This window comes from Mustela nivalis (genome assembly GCF_964662115.1).
Source record: "Mustela nivalis genome assembly, chromosome: 13".
Taxonomy (NCBI): Eukaryota; Metazoa; Chordata; class Mammalia; order Carnivora; family Mustelidae; genus Mustela; species Mustela nivalis.
In genome coordinates, this window is record NC_139032.1 from 20,111,510 (window position 1) to 20,130,810 (window position 19,301).

A 19,301-nucleotide genomic window follows, 5' to 3' on the forward strand; every position below is an offset into this window, starting at 1 on the left:
ATGGTCCACCATAAGACCCTTCCCTTGCCCCTCTCCTGTTCATTATGCCAGCTGGGCAAAACCACATTGTTGCTTGCCACAGGCTAGATAATGCCCCCCACAAAATATCCAAGTCCTGACTCCAGCCATTGGAATGTCATCTTACATGACAAAAGAGACTTGACAGACAAGATTCAATGAAAGCTCTCAAGATGGGGAGATCATTCTGTATGGTATGAATGAACCCTGGATGCAAGTGCGAGTGTTTTTAATCCTCATAGGACAAAGGCAGCAAAAGATTTGGCACAGAAGGTTGAGGGCTATATGATAATAGAAGCAGAAAGAGTTTCGAAGGCACTAGGCTGCTTGTTTAAAAGATGGAGGAGGGGGCCAGAAGCCAAAGAAAGCCTCTCTAGAATCTGGAAATAGCCGGGAAATGGATTCTCCAGGAGAGGCTCCAAAGGGAGAGTGGTCCTGCTGACACCTTGACTATAGTCCAGTGAAACTGACTTCAGACTTCTGGTCTTCAGAACTGGAAGAAAATTGATTTGTGTTGTTAAAGCCACTAGGTTAGTGATGATTTGTTATAGCAGCCATAGGAAAAGATTACATTTTTTAAATCAACTCTCTGCCTACACTATGCTTATACTAGCACAGCTAAACATGGTGAAGGGCAATCACACAATCATGCTGGCCAGTTGAACTTATTTTTTTTTTCAAGATTTATTTATTTGAGAGAGAGAGAATGAATGAGTTGGGGGGGGGAGAGGGAGAGGGAGAGAATCTTAAGCAGACGCCCTGCTGAGCACAGAGCCCAGTGTGGGGCTCGATCCCATGACCCTGAGGTCATGACCTGAGCCGAAATCAAGAATCAGATGCCTAACTGACTGAGCCATCCAGGTGCCCTCCACCCCCAGCACTGGCATTTTCAATGGAAGTCTCTGAATGAGTGTTCAGCTCTGCCCTGAAATCCTATGACGTTACCCTTGCCTGTTCACACTCTTCCATTATTTTAGGGGATATTTCATACCTCCTTTCTCCTCAGCTGTTTAGTGCTTCTAGTCTCTTCTTTTAGCTGAAGAGCTATTCCACTGGAAACAAAAGTAGAAACAGAATCAATTAGACACAAAGTTGAAGACCTTCAGCCAGCTTCTACTGCCTTTCTGTGTCTCTGGCCTTTTACCAGCTCTCCCCTTAACTGTAAATGAACTGTTCTCAGCCCAAGCTAAGGCTCACACCTCTACTTTTATGCCAAATACCATCTCTTCTGCCGATTTCCCTAAAATAGGGAAACAGTTTTTCTTTTTTGATTTGCTCATTGACAACAACCTGAAAATCCTCTTACTCTTCCCACCCAACTATAGCCCTGTTTATTGCCTTAATTTTACCATAAAATATATCCAAAAAGTATCCACTCTTGCTGTCTTCTCCTTCCGTTGCTTCTTAATCCTACTAAAATGGACTTTTACCCCATCATCCAGTAAAAGTGCTCTTGTAGAGGTCATCAGTGGTTTTGATACCTCTGCCCACAGAGGTAAATTCTCAGTCCTTACTTACTTGTCTTACCAACAGCTTTGACACAAGTGATCACTTCCTGCTCTGTCAAGCACTTTCTTCACTAGGCTTTCAGCTTGAACACTGCTGATTTTTCTTCCATCTCATCAACCTCTTTCCCTGACCTCTTAGAATTGGGCTGCCCCCGGAGAAAGTCCTTGGATCACATTCCTCAGTCAACTCTCACCCTTATTTATCTCCTCCAACTAATAGCTTTAATATCATCTCTTCACTGATGAATCCCAAACTTGTGTCTTCATGTTAAAACTTCCCTGTAATCCTCAGACTTGTATATTTAACTGCTTTTTTGATATCCCAACTTAGGTATACAACGGGTGCCTCAAATTTAACAGGTCTATTGAAAGATATCGTCATTCACAAAAATCTGTTCCTTCTACATTCTCTTCTAACCCAATAGATGGATGACAGTCTGCCCATTTTAGACCAAAAACATGGAGTCACTCTTGACCCCTCTTTTTTTTTCACAGTCCATATTCACCAGCAACTCTGACAGCTCACATTTCATATTTATTCCATAGTCTGACTTCTTCTCACCATGTTCACTTCTTCTACTTTAGTCATTACCACCAAGAGATCTCAGTGGGATTATGGTTACATTCCCAGCTTCTTCCCATTCCCAAAGTTTATTCTCGACACATTGACCAGAGTGGTGTTCTTAAGACCCTGGTATAGACCATGTCACTTCTCTGTGTGAAACCCTTGATTCTTACTTTTTTTTTTTTTTTTTATTTGACAGAGAGAGATTACAAGTAGGCAGAGAGGCAGGCAGAGAGAGAGAGGAGGAAGCAGGCTCCCTGTGGAGCAGAGAGCCTGATGCGGGACTCGATCCCAGGACCCTGAGATCATGACCTGAGCCGAAGGCAGTGGCTTAACCCACTGAGCCACCCAGGCGCCCCAAATTCTTACTTTATTTTTACCAGTGTAGTGAAACCAACCTCCTTGCTGTCCCTTGAGTACTCTAGGCATACTCACACTTCAGCATCTGTGCACATGTTCTTTCCTCTATGATTTTCCCCAGACATGCAAGTAATTCACTCATTTGAGTCTTTCTGAAATACCACTTTCCCAATGAATCCTCTCTAGGTCAATTTAAACATATATCTCCCCATCTCCATTCCTATTATTTTTCTAATAGTGCTCATCACTTTTAGATGGACTATATATTCATACACACACACACACAGAGACACTTTTTTGTATATATTCATACACACACACACACTCACCCTTTTTTGTTTTTTTGTATCTTTATGCTTACTAAAATAAAAAGCTCTTAAGATGAGGGGAGTTTTGTCTTTTTTGTTTGCTGTAATATCCCCCACTGCATAAAACAATGCCTGATACACGATAGGAACTCAGTGAATAGTTTATTGTTCCTAGAATTGCTGATGTTCTTTTCTTCAATTTCCTGTTGAGTTTGTAGGTATTGAATGGTTTGATAACTATCTGGCTGGATTCCTGCGACTTGCCGAAATTTAGGTCTCCTGCTCCTCTGCCGTCTTGCTCCTCCCTCTCTCAATGAATAATTTTTGAGTGAATGGCTACATGAATGAATGAACAGATGAATGAATGAATGAATTAAATTATAACCACTCCCCTCAAAAAAACCAATTAAGTAAATACATGGGTCCCACGAGAGTAGAAGGAGATAATCCAGAAATGTGTGCTGAGTATGCTCTGGGGTTACAGTGAAGAGGTGAGGTGATATTTCAGGGATGATACACACACTTAGATTACATTGAAGAGTTGGAGCTATTTCATGGCTGTCTTCCATTGGTTCTTTTCTGCATTCCCCTGATGTATGTGAACATGGAAACTTCTTTTTCCCTTGAGAAAACAAATTCAGGAGTGAACTTAAGATGTATACTAACATTTCATTTTCAGAAATGAGTGGCTTTTGTAAAATTTCAAATATTTTATTGCCATATAAAGACCTTCAATTTTTTTTCTTTGTGTGTCTTAGGGTTTTAAAAATAGTGGGGTAGGGGCGCCTGGGTGGCTCAGTGGGTTAAGCCGCTGCCTTCGGCTCGGGTCATGATCTCAGGGTCCTGGGATCGAGTCCCACGTCGGGCTCTCTGCTCAGCAGAGAGCCTGCTTCCCTTCCTCTCTCTCTCTGCCTGCCTCTCTGCCTACTTGCGATCTCTCTCTCTCTGTCTCTCAAATAAATAAATAAATAAATAAAAATCTTAAAAAAAAAAAATAGTGGGGTATTTAGAAGAGAAATTCCCTAAGTTAGCATCTTGGGTATTCACTTACCCCCCCAACCTTTTATAATAAAAATTTTTGAAACTACAGAAAAGTTGAAAAAATTTACGTCAATCAACAGTTACATTCTCTTTATCTGGATTCATCAACTGTTAATATTTAGCCATATTTGCTTATGTATACATTTATCCCTGTATATGCATCTGAGCTTTTTTTCCCCAAAACCATATGAAAGTGGGCGACAAATAAAACATTTCACCCCCACCTATTTCACTATATGTCTGCTAGAAAAAAGAACATTTATTAGCCACAATATAATTTTCATATATAAAAATTATTAATTCAACAATATCATCTAATTGGAAGTCTTGAATAATTTCCATTTGAAATATCATTTATTATCAAAATACCATTTATAGCTACTTATTTCTAATCCAGTGATGAATTGATTTTTACTTATTGCTCTAATTATTGTTCACCTTTTGTCCATTTTAATCTGGAACATCATTCAGCCCACCCTTTTTATTTATTTGTTTTTTGTAGCATTAACTTTTCAAAAGAGTCCAGGTAGGTTGCACTGTAGACTGTCCCAGATTGTATCTGTTTCCTCATTTAGATTCATTTAAATGTTTTTGTTAAGAACACTCTTTGGGTCCCCTATGTACTTCTCACTACTTCACAGAATACTTCTTACTACCTTACTTCACATATGACCTCATGTTGTCCCATTATTGATATCACTAAGTTTTATCACTTGGTTAAGGTGGTGACTGCCTTATCTCTCTCTATTTTTTTAAAAAAAGATTTTATTTATTTATTTAACAGAGAGAGAGATGACAAGCAGGCAGGCAGAGAGAGAGGGGAAAGCAGGCTCCCTGCCGAGCGAGAGCCCAATGTGGGACTTGATCCTGGGACCCTGAGATCATGACCTGAGCAGAAGGCAGAGACTTAACCCTCTGAGCCACCCAGGTGCCCCTTATCTCTTAATTATAGTTATGCATGTTTACCTTTATAATTAGTAAGTATTCTCTGAGATGAAAGTATCCTTCTTAAAAAAAAGTATTTCTGGAAAAGCTTTTCTATACGTTGGTAATTGTAACTGCAACTTAATAGTAGTATGATGGCCATGTGAGATGAGGAATAGGGACACTTCCTGATGTTGTGTTTTTGTGTCTTAGGTTGTTCAACCATTTTGTTATTATAATAATCTTTATGCCCTAGTCAACCTTGTGGGAATCCAGATTTTAGGAAAATAATTATTTTCCATCTGAGAGGTGAGATGTGATGGTGTCCCCTTGACTCTCAGACCCATCTGTGATAGACCTCTTGAGTTTAGAATAAAAGCATGACTTACCCATCCATGCCCCACTCATCTGGGGCCAACAGGTGGCTTGCAAAGGGGTATCATAAAAAGTTGCACTTTAACCAAAGCCAACATAGCCAAAGAGTTTTTTGTACAGAAGAAAATGACTTGGTTTATCTTATTCCATTGATATGAGAAAGCTGGATTTTAGGAATTACTCTTTTTAGAAAATATGTAACAACATTATAGGAAGCAAATGAAATCATCCATAGTAACATTACCTGGTTCCGAAAACACTAAAGTGGTTGGGGTGCTGGGGTGGCTCAGTTGGTTAAGCATCTGCCTTCCGCTCAGGTCATGATCTCAGGGTCCTGGGATCGAGCCCCTCATCAGGCTTTCTGCTCAGCGGGGAGTCTGCTTCTCCCTCTCTCTCTGCCTGCCTCTCTGCCTACTTGTGATCTCTCTCTCTGTCAAATAAATAAATAAAATCTTAAAAAAAAAAAAAAGAAGAAAAGAAAAGAAAACACATACGGCGTAGGAAGATCTAACTGTGACTGTGTGACCCTGGCAAGCTCTGTTTTTTTGGTGTGGGTTTTTTTTTTTTTTTTTTTTTTTTTTTACGATTATTGATTTTGTCCAAAAACAGAAATAATGATGGTTATATCACAGGACTGTTGTAAAAATTAAATGAGACTAATGTGCTTCATGAGAATAGCAGTGTTTGAGTATGTCCTAAGTGTTCAATGAACGTGTTTCACTAGTATTACAGTTTTTACTATGTAAAAGTACACTCATATTTATACAAAGCTATAAAAATAACCTACATGTAATTTTGAGGAGATCTGAATCTTTCCCCTGTTTGAAATAGAGGCTTATGTTTAGTCATCAGAAAGTAAATTTGGCATTTTCCTTACCTTTGTTTGGTTTATTGAATAGGCAATGTTATTTTGAGTCAGAATTTCAAAACAAATTTACATTATCATTTATCTGATTTACACACAGCCACATGCATCATTCTGTGTTCTCATCTTTACTGTGAGATTAACAAGGGCTATTTTTTTTTTTTTACACTTGTGGAAATAATGAGAGGACTAATTCTATTTTAGAAAAAAATAAGCTCCTAAGAGTTCCTAATTTCCTAAACAAATAGAAAATTGCTATTTATTTCTTAGAAAATACAACAAGGAATCAAAAGAAGGTTGGATTGTGCAATTTTAATATCTGTGTTCCAACGAAATTGGTATTTTGGATTCTCTAGTGACTAGCCTTCCAAGCAAAACAGTATTTAGGAACTCTTGATGGGTTTGGAAATTTGTATTCTAAATAGCTTTCAGTAAAGAATTATGAATCCAGGGCATATTTTATCTGAATTAGTTTTTTAGACTGATAGCATGACATGCAGATGAGGGAAAAGATACGGGCAGAGGAGACCTAGGGTGTGCAGGGATCCTTGCCCCTGTGCTGATCCAGAGATAAGGGAAGTGGGTCTTTCTTCTTTTGGACTCATAGAACTGGATGGAACAAAGAAACAGGCATTCTTTTCTTTTTTTACGTCCACGTCCTCTTCCCCTTTCTCTCTCTCTCTCTCTTTTCTTAAAGATTTATTTATTTATTTATTTATTTGACAGGTAGAGATCACAAGGAGGCAGAGAGGCAGGCAGAAAGAGAGGGGGAAGCAACAGAGAGCCTGATGTGGGGCTCGATCCCAGGACTCTGGGATCATGACCCCAGCCAAAGGCAGAGGCTTTAACCCACTGAGCCACCCAGGTGCCCCAAGTCCATGTCCTCTTCCATGTTGTCTTTTGTTGACCCATGCTCAAGACTATCAGTGCTTAAGTGTATTAAGATACAGACATTAATACTGACATCTCAGTATTTTTATCTCCATCAGCAAGCAAAAGCCAGATGACATCACTGGTGTGGCTGCACCTAGAGCGTGTTCAGCCTTATTTTCTGAAGTATCTGATCTCTGCAGTAGTGATCTTTGAAATCAGGGAAGAAGCTATGAGTTCCTCCTACTCTAATCTTGCAAATCCATTGCTTATGGAAATACTGATGATTTAATCTGCCCATGTGCCTAGTAATGCCTGGAAAGTTGTACGTTTGAGAGCTCCAGAAGCATCCTCTGGCTGTCACTGAGATATTCAAATGTACAAGCATGGGGTATTAATATGATTTATAAGGATGGTGATTTTTTAATTTATTTTTATTTTTTATTTATTTTTTATTTTTTTAAATTTTTTATTTTTTATAAACATATATTTTTATCCCCAGGGGTACAGGTCTGTGAATCACAGGGTTTACACACTTCACAGCACTTACCAGAGCACATACCCTCCCCAATGTCCATAATCCCACCCCCTTCTCCCAACCCCGCTCCCCCCAGCAACCCTCAGTTTGTTTTGTGAGATTAAGAGTCACTTATGGTGGGGCGCCTGGGTGGCTCAGTGGGTTAAGCCTCTGCCTTCGGCTCAGGTCATGATCTCAGGATCCTGGGATCAAGCCCCGCATCCTCCTGCTTTCTCCTCTCTCTCTGCTTGCCTCTCTGCCTACTTGTGATCTCTCTCTCTCTGTCAATAAATAAAAAAAAAAAAAAAAAAAAAAAGAGTCACTTATGGTTTGTCTCCCTCCCAATCCCATCTTGTTTCATTGATTCTTCTTCTACCCCCTTAAGCCCCCATGTTGCATCACCACTTCCTCATATCAGGGAGATCATATGATAGTTGTCTTTCTCTGCTTGACTTATTTCGCTAGATTTTTTTAAATCAAAAATGTTTTCCTAGCACACAAACTTGCAATTACTGGAGGAAATTCCATGTGTGGGAAGTGTTAGGACTTCCAATTCTATAACAATCAAGATCATTATTGTGATCTTGGGATTTATAGAAATATGTATGAGGATCACATGTGGAAGTTCTTGAGAAATTGCTGAAGGTGGCGACATAGTGACCTCCAAGGTGGAAGGTAACTTGGAAATTTGGGATCTGGTTTTAAAGATCTATTTGGTTTTATTAGTGCTGAATGGGTTGGGGCCTAAGGTTATACAGAAAAATCCCAGCAGGCCAAGTAGTAGAATTCAGGACATTATATCAAGCAGCTTTTGCTCGATAACAGACCACCTCCAAACTTAAACTCTTGAGACAAGGATGTCCAGTAATTTAGCTTGAGATCTGTGGGTCAGCAGTTTAGGCTGGGTTCCTCTGGGTGGTTCCTCGGCTCTTGGAGCCAGCTCTCTCGTTATGTCTGTGTCAGCTACCAGGTTAGCCGAGGTTGGCTGCTAGGATGACCTTTAGCTGGGACAGTTAACTTCACAGTTTCCCATTCTTCAGCAGAAAAGCCCAGGCTTGTTCACAAGGCAGCTGGGTATTTCCAAGAGAGGAACAGAAATTAGGTGTCTGAAGGCTTGGGCTCAGAGTTGGCACAACTACACTTCTTGCCACATGAAAGTTGCCAAAGAAAATCACAAGGTCAGCCCAGATTCAAGAGCATGGAACTACGCTCCTCCTCACCATGAGAGGCATTGTCAAGCCACATGGTCAAGTTTGTGATACAGAGAGGGAAATATCACACCTATTTCTGCAAACAGTCCATCAAACCTCCTTCAGAGGACTGGGGTTAGTTTGGTGGGTAATCCCTGGGCTCTTTCTAGGTCTATAAAGAAGACAGACACCCTCTTGAGCTAATTTTTTTTCTAAGGATCTTCCAGGAATGAGGAAATACTGATGGTTCAATATCAATCTCTTGCAAAACCCATTCACAGGTGTGGAAGCCTTGTCCTCCAAGGTAGTATAAACAATTCCTCGGGCTAGATACTTGGAACAATCAAGAGTTCGAAGTTGGGTCAGGAATCGGAACAGTCAAAATAAGGAGTTAAATTGTAGCTAAACTTAGCTAGTGTTCTTGGCCAGCAATGTGGCAAGTTGTCATATATTCAGAAAAAAGAGTTAAGCTGGATATTGCCATGCATGATTCTCCTTTGAATCTGCACAAGATGTTTCATGCTCATTTTTTTATATTTAATTTTGCCTGTAAGCCAACTAAAATAAATAGCAGTGAAGTGTAATGTTTTGAAATAATCCCATAGTTTTCAAGTGCTCTTGAAGTAGAAAGCAATGAGGCCCTGTGTGCTGTCCTCTACCGACTTAACACTTACTGTTTATGCTGCCTGGAACAGTTCTCTTTAATTGATACTTGGCTTGATATCCTTTTAAATTATTAAAGATTGGAGGTGCTCATTAAATGAGAGATTAAAAGAAATAGTAGACACAGCTAATTATTAAAGGCCCAAGAAGAGACATGAAATGCATTTTATCTAAGGCTTTAGTGGATTGTTAAAGTAAATGAATGGTTTAGTGATAAACCAGTCGAAGTTAATCAATTGAGCAAACTATAGGGAAGCTCTTTGAGTCTAGATTTGAAGGGTTTATAAGTAATCATAGTAAGAGACTTACCAGCTGCTCCCTATTTCTTTAATTTTAGACCCTTGAGCTGCTAATTGGTCAGGAAATTGGGTCCAACCTCTACAGCTAATTATGACTGGAGGAAAGCAGCTTATGTGTCTTTGTGGGGGAAGGTCTGCGTGGCTAAATATTAGCAGGTCAGAAGTTGGGGTGAATTCTTTTGTGGCACATTGTGATTTAAAGACAGTTGTGAATCATTCTGAGGCAAAGCTCTGAGGAGGCGTATTTTCGACTTCCTGGCTTCCTGAACTTTTCAACCTCTCAACTGCTCCTCCAACTTCCAAATCATGGGCTGTGTATTATTTTTGCCCGCTTACTAAGAGGGAATGTTGCTTGTTGACACAGCCACCGTTGGCCAGTGAGATTAGTAACATGATACAGAGATTTTCACCACTTAAAAGTCACTGGTTCAACATGGCTCAGATAGGTAATGACTTACAGTTATTCTGACCTGACAGCTGTTTAAAGGCCCATTTAAAGTGAACTATTTCTCAGTTTGCCCCCAGATAGGGGACATGTTGCCTCTCTGGATTGCAAAATGTCATCTCTGTTGGAGTCTCACATAGCAGCAAGGCTCAGCGTTGACTCATCATCACAAAGGCTAAAATAACATGTTGCTTAGAATTAGGAACATTTGGCTGGCTTTTGTGCAAAAGGTTTTGAGCCCTGTGGAAAAATAATATCGAGTTAGTTTCTCCCCAGAGTCAAAGTCACTCTACTTACAAGTTGAATACCATTAACTAGTTCAAGGCACCAGGGCAACATTTAACGCATTACTAACAATCAATGAGAGCTTCAGATAAGATGCATTTAATTGTCCCTTTCTTGGCCCTTGAACAATTAGCCACATCTACTGTGCTTCCTAATCGCTTATGTAATGAACATCTCTGATTGGAAAGAAGGGTCTGCCAGCCACTTAAAGAGGGATTGAGGCACCAGGGAGGACAGGGTTCAGAGGGTTTAAGTCACCGAGGATTCAATTATTTCCAGCCTCACAGAAAAAGGCACATAGTTCAAAGACAACAGCCACAATGGACCGCAAAGAAAAGGAAAGAAGGGGATGGCGATTAGAGAAATGGAACAGAACATGTGAGTTAATAATAAAACTTTATTTATGTATTTGGATTTTATTTATTTGAGAGAGAGACTGAGTGAGAGGGTAAAGGAGAAAGAATCTGAAGCAGACTCCACACTGAGCACAGAGCTTGACTCAGGGCTCCATCCCACAACAGCAAGATCATAACCTGAGCCGAAATGAAGAGTCAGGAGCTTAACTGACTGAGCCACCCAGGTGCCCAAATAAGACTTTATTTAAAAACTGCATGCATTTAAAGCGGTTGTGACAGACAGACATATTTTTAACTTCAGGGTTTCAAGGCATCTTCTTCTGTGTGCCTAACTGCACATGAAGGGCTCTAAATAATCCTTTTGATGGCATAACCTTTCTTTTCACTTTTCAGTTGTTGTCTTTAGATCCAATGCATGCCTATGACAAGAACCGTAATAACTTATTTCTTATTTTATATTACACTTGGTGTGATGTGAGTGCTAAGTATGCAAAGACTTTCATCTGCCGTGTCAATTTGTTATGTCTAATCTTTCCAAATTAAAAGGGTCAAATCTGTTATCATGGACCCTCTCTCATATATTCGTGTCTTACCTTCACAGCTAATCTGTACTTTTTTTTTGAAGGCAGCACACATTCCCTTTGTTACCTTTTACCTCTTTAAACTGATGAAGATCATGCTGACAATGTGATTGGTGGCTGAAGAATGAGTTTTTTAAGTCACTTTGGAGCTCTCTTGAGTGTTGTATCAGATTGTATTATCATTACTGTTATTTGTCACACAGCCCGAAGTTTAAGACAGGAGGAGAAGACTACGATTCTTTTTGATTTGCACCCATCCTAGGGACTTAAGTTGTAAGGATAGAAAGCCTGTGCCCCAGTGGTTCCCAGAGTGCCATGTTTTGGCATGCCTGTCCTTCTTGAGGTCATAAAACTTCACAAACGGGCTTAGAAATTCTAAGTGTTAACTCCCATGCAAGGGTACTGTAAACATAGGCTTGTGCTGAAGCCAAAGGGGCCAGGAGATACCACCTTAATTCTATAGTCTATGTTACTACTATTCCCTAGAGAGCCTAGCAGAGGAAATGAAGCAGAGAACGTGTCTATTTTGAGCCTTCTTTACTCAAAACCTTTGTTGTAGCAAGGATTCTGTGGTGGGCTGAAATATGCAGCCTCAAATGCTTTGAAGCCATCCTGATCTTTTTTTTTTAATTTAATTTTTATTTTATTTTATTTTTTAAATTTCTTTTCAGCGTAACAGTATTCATTGTTTTTGCACCACACCCAGTGCTCCATGCACTACGTGCCCTCCCCAATATCCACCACTTGGTTCCCCCAACCTCCCACCCTTTGCCCCTTCAAAACCCTCGGGTTGTTTTTCACTGTCCATAGTCTCTCATGGTTCACCTCCCCTTCCAGTTTCCCTCAACTCCCTTCTCCCTCCATCTCCCCATATTGGTGGGAATGCAAGTTGGTGAGCCACTTTGAAGAACAGTGTGGCGATTCCTCAAGAAATTAAAAATAGAGCTTCCCTATGACCCTGCAACTGCTTTACTGGGTATTTACCCCAAAGATACAGATGTAGTGAAAAGAAGGGCCATCTGTACCCCAATGTTTATAACAGCAAGGGCCACAGTTACCAAACTGTGGAAAGAACCAAGATGCCCTTCAACGGACAAATGGATAAGGAAGATGTGGTTCATATACACTGTGGAGTATTATGCCTCCATCCTGATCTTCTTATATGAGGCTGTTTCATTTAATGTTACCGTTTTTGTGTTAATGGAATGTGTTTTTAATTTCCTTTCCTTGCACTTCCCTGGACTTCTCGTCCTTCAAAACTTTTCTTATATTTTATTTTCTTTACGATAACTTTCTCCAGTGCTCCTCTATAGTTGTTTACTTACTTTTTGTTCTGGTTAGACTTTGGATTCACCTTTACTGTGATATAGATGACAGTGATTTGTAAATGTGTGTTTCTTTCTGCTTCTCCTCCTAGTACAAGAACTGTTGGGGGTGAAGATAAGGTTTGCAGTCATTATATCAATGCTTTCTTCTCCACCAGCTCCCTTCTCCATGCCAAGGTTATATACAGGGCTACGTAATACCAAATAAGAATTGTTAAATGCATTGAATTTGGGGAAAAAATAAGATTTTATTTAAAATTTTGGAGGGAACATCCTTCAATATTAATATGAGAACTAGTTTGTTTACTGTTGAAAATAGTCTAGAGGTTAATAGGAATTTAAAAATGCATATTGCAGATCAAACTGACGTAATATATAAAATGCCTCTAGATGTGATAGCATTTCGATAAACTTGACTTGAAAATGATAGAATTAGTGTGTCAGTTTTTAAGGTGGTTGAAGAAGAGCAAAAATTGTAATGGACTTGCAATTCATTAAAATGATGGTTAAGAAGCTTCTCATATAATTTATCATAAAGTAATTTTAGAGGGCAAATAACTAAACCAATTAAGGATATACCTGGTAGAATAGAAGATTCAATATTTAGGAAAAAGGTCAAGAAATGGGATATTTGGATTGTCAAATTCATTCCTATGTCGATAACTTTGTGTTTCATTAGGAAAGCAGTGCATGGAGTCGGTAGGCTTGATTCCCACAAGTCTCACTCTAACACATCATTCATTCAGTGGCTTTGGTGTCTTAATGACTTGTTGTGCTTCAGGGTGTGGCCCTCTGGGCCTTCAGCATTTGTATGACCTGGGAGCTAGCTGAAAATGCAGCTCTACGGTTCCACCCAGGAACTTTGCAACTACAGCGCCATTTTATTTTTTTTATTATTTTTTTTTTATAAATTTTTTTTAAAGATTTTATTTATTATTGGACAGAGAGAGAGATCACAAGGAGGCAGAGAGGCAGGCAGAGAGAGGAGGAAGCAGGCTCCCCGCTGAGCAGAGAGCCTGATGCAGGGCTTGATCCCAGCACCTTGGGATCATGACCTGAGCCGAAGGCAGAGGCTCAACCCACTGAGCCACCCAGCTCCATTTTAACGACAATCCCAGGTGATTCACACTCATGTGACAACTGAGTGGCACTTGTCTCAGTATATGTCATTGATATATGCATGATTACAGGAGATTAAGTCCATTTGAAAAAGTAATCAATTGCTGTTTCCTTCCAAGAAAGGAGAAAACATACATATTTAACATGACAATTTCCTTGATGCCTCTTACTAGGGGTAGCAGTAGAGTATCTGAAAATCAGCTTGTATCTTCTGAATTTGTTGTGAACTGACAGAGAAGCAAAGGAAAAAAAAAAAAAAAAGAATGCCAAGTGAGTCCAGTTAAAATAGCAATTTCATTTCATTCTGCCAAGAATTGACTTTTTTCAATCAAAAGTTTGAAAAATAGAAATGTTTATAAAAGTTTCCTAACATCTTTAGTTTAGGTATTTTAGTCTGTCCAAGCAGTATGTACAGAGCAGGCACATTAGACTTCTGTTCTTCATAAAAAATCCAGTCAAAGAATATCCTGAGATCATCTGGGAAACTGAAGAAGTTTGGCACTTGACTGTCTTTGATTGACTTATAGACCATTTGCTTCAAAGTTCTATTCCATTTTCTTTCTGTTGTCCTGTTAGTTTCATTCAGATTTTATTTGAATCCTGGATGGAAGCATCCGTGTAGTTTCCCAGAAACAAGTCACATTAGGCATAATAAAAAACCACAAATGGACTCTGTGGAGGAACCTGGTATGGTCTGCCTTCTTTCTTCCTCCCTTTCATTTTGCAGTGTTTAAAAGAATGGCGTTCCATGTGATGAGTTTGCCCACATTGTGGGGTTGGTGGGTGACATGAGGCAGTATGAGACTAGGGCCGGTTAAACACCGTTAATACCAGTTTTCCCTAGGCCAAATAGAAACATGTTCGGTTTTAGAATTTTCAAGAATTAATCCCATGATCATGAGCCTCCTTTATTCCAGTTATTGTAAAACGACTTCCGTTTCCTGCTGGCAGCTCCAACAGCTTTCTCTGGAAAGTCCTCTCCATAAATAGTTGTGTTTCTCTTACCGCCACCCTCCCGTCAAAGTCAGTCAGACACACGGAACTCTTGAGGCTCACCCCGCTACTAATGTCCACAACCAGCCCCACTTAATTGCAGTAATGGGGATTTACTCGTCAGCTGTTCTGAGGGATGGTTTTATCTACGGGGAAGCAGAGACCCTTTCGTGCAGCAACAAAATATAAATATCTCACTATGCCCTTTTCCCTTGCCTTGCTTCCCAGGACCTGGAGCGTAAGATCAGATCAACTCAAATATCTTAGAAATAGTGCTTTCTACTGGCAGTTATTATTTTGTTCATTTTTTTAAGTGACCTTAATTTTTTTCCCTTCCTCCTTGTTGCACTAACGGCCTGAGGCATAGAGAAATACAAACCCAACCTGACACACATCCAAACATTGGCTTGTCATGCCTTATGTTTGTATTTTTGACTCTTTGGAAATTAATTAAGAGATGTTGTTTTCAAAGTGCTTTTTTTCCCCGAGTTTCTCAAATATTTGAACACTTTTTACACATTTAAAAAAAATTTCCCTTTCTCTCTGTTTGTAATAAGATTAATTATGTGAGGTGCACCGCTGCTTATCCCCATGAAAGAAAATCTAAAACGAGGGATTTCAGCTTCAAGAAGGCTATTTTGTCCTGTTTCCGATGTTCTAAAGGGATTAATTTACCATATCGTATAGCCCTGGAAGACTGTGATAATTGAAAACATCCATATTCATTGCATGTTCAAAGGGATCTGTCTGACTTTGTAATGTAAAAAGTGCATTTTTAACCTGAACGGGGACCTGCATCTGCTATTGCTTAATCCTATTAGTCCAACAGTTCCAAAGCTTTAGTGTATAATCATTAGCTCGCGTTAATCCTGAGACATGCCTCCAGCTTCAGCCTGTCAGAAGGAATCCCTGCAGGGAAAATGTGGAGGTGCTGATAGCACAACACCAACTAATCTTATCTTAAATGCTAGCAGCAGTCTCTATCTGTGAGAGCCAGGGAATTAAAAACAAATTTTTTCTGGGTATTGGATAGCAGGGTGTTTCTCATTCCCCACCCCCACCTCCCCACCTTTCTCTCCTCTTTCTCTCTCTCTCTCTTTCTCCATCTCTCCCTCTCCTTCTCCTGGTGCCTCTCCCTTGCCCTAGTTTCCCTAGGTTCCTTGTCAGGGTGATGCTAGTGATGACAACAAGAATGAATGGAAGGGGGGGGTAGGGAAAGGAGCATTGAAGGTACTTACTGTTTCAGCAGGGAAGCTCTTTCCTAAGTCACTTAGGATACTTGCCAAGTCTTCTCCCATTTGTATTCCTTGACGTCATAAAGCCAAGCCAATCCTTTGCTTTCTGTTGCTCTGGATTATAATGTGAGCAGCAAAACGTTTTCTGATCATTGTTACCATCTCCTATGACACAGCCTCCTGAAAGTCTGGGAGCTGGGTCCCCGGGTGCCCACCAAAACTTGCCTGAGTAGAGAAGTAAACTGCCATAGAATACTAGCCAATGAGCTCCTGATGTGGGGAAGAAGATGCAGTGGGGGTTGGGAGCAGGAGTCAGAGTAGGTTTGGGGGTTGCTGGAAGAGCTATATGAAAATGTGGATGCCGAGTGGAGTTTGGAGCTGTGTGTTTCAGACCCGAGTACAATGGGAGTTAAGAGGACATTTGCTTTGGAAGGGGAGATTTTTTTGAAAAAGTGAGAGAGAATATTGCATCATTTCTTTAACAAACATTAATTTAGTGATTACTACACACCCATCCTGGGGATTCTAATAGTGAATGTGGTCCTTGCTCTCACAGAAGTTAGAGAAGTGGTCTAACAGCTATTAGTAAACCAGTGAACAAAGGAAAAATAGGCACATAAATCATTGGTTACAAAGTGTGATAACTGCTAAGGTGCTCCATATTCTCTTATCTGTTTGCCTGGATGTTATGAGCTCAGCTTGGTCGTCAGTAAAATGCCTCCAAGGAGCATGTTGGGAGTTCTGTGGTCCTCCTTTCCATGTGATTTATTCAAGTTTAACTACTTGCTTCCTCAGGAGACTGGAAATAGCCAGAGGGTTACACTTTTCTTCTGCCCATCTAAGTTTCATTAAAGTATTCATTAAAATTTGGAGATGTTTCTAAATTCAGGCATTTTGGCAAAATGGTGTATTGAGGATGCAATTGATAATTAAGGAACATAGTTTGACTTTGGCTGGTGTTTCCCATTGCCCGATGGTTCTCATTCAATTGATGGTATGCAGGATGAACAAATGTTATATTTTAAGATTTATATATTTTCTATTGGAATCCTCTTCTGTTTATGAGAGTGATTTGAAGGTTCTCTTTTGAAATCCATTTAACTGACAGTGAACTCTTTTAAAAATATTAAAACAAGTTATAAATAGTACAGGAGTTGTAAATATAGGCAAAAATCTTGAATATGGTGCTGGGATGACTTACTGTATGAACAACTATACTACAAAACTACTGGTGTTTAAAATGTAGTAAGAAGGGACACCTGGGTGGCTCAGTTGGTTAAGCGGTGGCCTTCTGCTCAGGTCATGATTCCGGTGTCCTGGGATCGAGTCCCACATCAGGCTCCTTGCTCAGCGGGGAGCCTGCTTCCCTCTCTGTCTGCTTCTCCCCATGCGTGTGCGTGGTCTCTCTCTCTCTCTCTCTGTCTGTCTCTCTGATAATTAAATAAAAATCTTAAAAAAAAAAGCAGTAAGGATTGGTAACTCTCTAGCCATAACTGTGAAGACAAGAGCAGTTGCCCCTGCTGGGGAATATGAAGCTGTCTTGGTTGAGGATCTGGTTCACCAGGTAACAGGGTTCCTTTGACTAGAGTTATCAGTTGTGAGCTGTGTTGCAAGTCAGTTGCCTAGACAAGATAAATGATAATGACAACAAAAAGTGGATTGTTGAATGTGTAAACCAAAAGAAAGGTAACAGAGAAATAAACATTTTCATTTTGGTCAATTTTGATAGATTCATTTATTATATTTAGTTTACAATAACAAAATACAACTGTATATTGAAAGATTTTTTAAAAAATTATAGCTCCTAGTGAAAAAAAATCTAGCTTTAAAAAAATTTTTTTTAAAAATTTTATTTATTTATTTGACAGAGAGAGAGCACAAGCAGGGAGAATGACAGGCAGAGGGAGAGGGAGAAACAGGCTTCCTATGAGGAGGGAGCCCAATACTCTATCCCAAGGTCCCAGGATCATCACTTGAGCCAAACGCAGACCTTGCTTCACCGACTGAGCCACCCAGGCACCCCCAAAATGTCTAGCTTCTAAGTAACTCCTTTCCACCCATCAATATTATTGTTTTTAGGACAGCTGTAAAGTTACAGCAGAACATGCTATCCAAGAATGTCTTTGAAGAAAATCATCGCAGCATTTGTGTTTTTGCCTCCAAGAACACATCAAGAGAATTACCTGCAGTGAGATTTAAGATGTTACCTGAGCAAGAATCACCAAATCACCAACCTTAATTCTTCACTTTTTATTTCCTCATAGATCATCACTTTGCTACTCCATTGAAAGGGACTCCTTAGCGTTTATGAATTTAAAAATCTGAGTGTAGATTGACTCAGCCAGTCAGACACTATGCCACTCAATCATTTCATACTCTTTCAGCATGGTGCCTGCCAGAGCCTTCTAGAACCTGCAGAAACACGAAGCTGAATTGGATGTAGCATCCCCCCCTCCAAGAACTTATTCTTCAAGGGGGGGAGAAGTGATTTGGATACATCTACTTTTTATAAATGGTAGACAATATAAAAACAGGAAGTTTGGAGAATGTATTATTGCTTCCAGCTTGGGGGAGATAAGGAAGCTTTCTATGTCTGTGGTTGTCAACCCAGATTATGGATTCAATCCTTAGGGAACACTCAAAACTCAGCGTCTGAGCCTCATTTGCAGGGCCTCTGACTTAAGTGGTCTAGGCAGGGCTCAATCATCACTAGTCTCTCAAAGCTCCCTAAGTGATTTTAAATGCAGCCAGGGGTGAGAACCCCTGTTCTAAACACTTATCAATAAGAACTGGGTGGTTCTTACATTTCTTATGTGCAAAACATCCTATTTCTGATGAAAAAGAAAATGTCATGACGGAATAGCTTACATGGGTTTTGTGTATGGCAGTGTTGATCTGGATCAATTCATTTAAAATATTTCATCAAACCATTGTTTTCCTTTGTGAGATTTTTTTTCCAAAGTGTATTTTAATCAATTAGAGAAATCAAAGACTTGGTTCCTCCAAGGCACTAATGCATGCAACACTATTCATTAGTATATTTGACTCCTTAAAAAAATAAAATCTTGCTTGTTTACAGCAGATACAGGTTTTATCTACCTTTCATTGTGATAAAGAAAGAAAGTTGTAATATTCCTTCAGAACTCTAAAAGTTGATCAACATCATTTGAAATTTTTTTTTCAACTCCATTTTTCTTCCATACGGAATTCTCTGCCCTTAACAAAGGTCCAGGGCCCAATTGTCAGGGAAAAAGCTACTATAAGTAACTCCTTTGGAAGAGGAGCTATCCCGAAACTTGCTCATTGTAATCGTGGAGTATTTCAAAAACCGTCTCAAAATTATCAAATTGTCTTGCTTGCTTTCTGTTGGCCTGATTACTCCTATGAAGAGAACCTTGGGTACTGGGAACAATGCTGCCAAAAGGAGATACTGTGAAAGATCTCTTATTTTCTCCTAGG

At 39.7% G+C, this 19,301-nt stretch overlaps 1 long non-coding RNA gene across 1 annotated transcript in view; it reads left to right on the top strand.

The window, feature by feature from the left end:
- The window catches only part of LOC309845972, a 233,086-nt gene that overhangs the window by 11,985 nt on the left and 201,800 nt on the right, over positions 1-19,301 (top strand). The gene's annotated exons all lie outside the window — the stretch shown is intronic.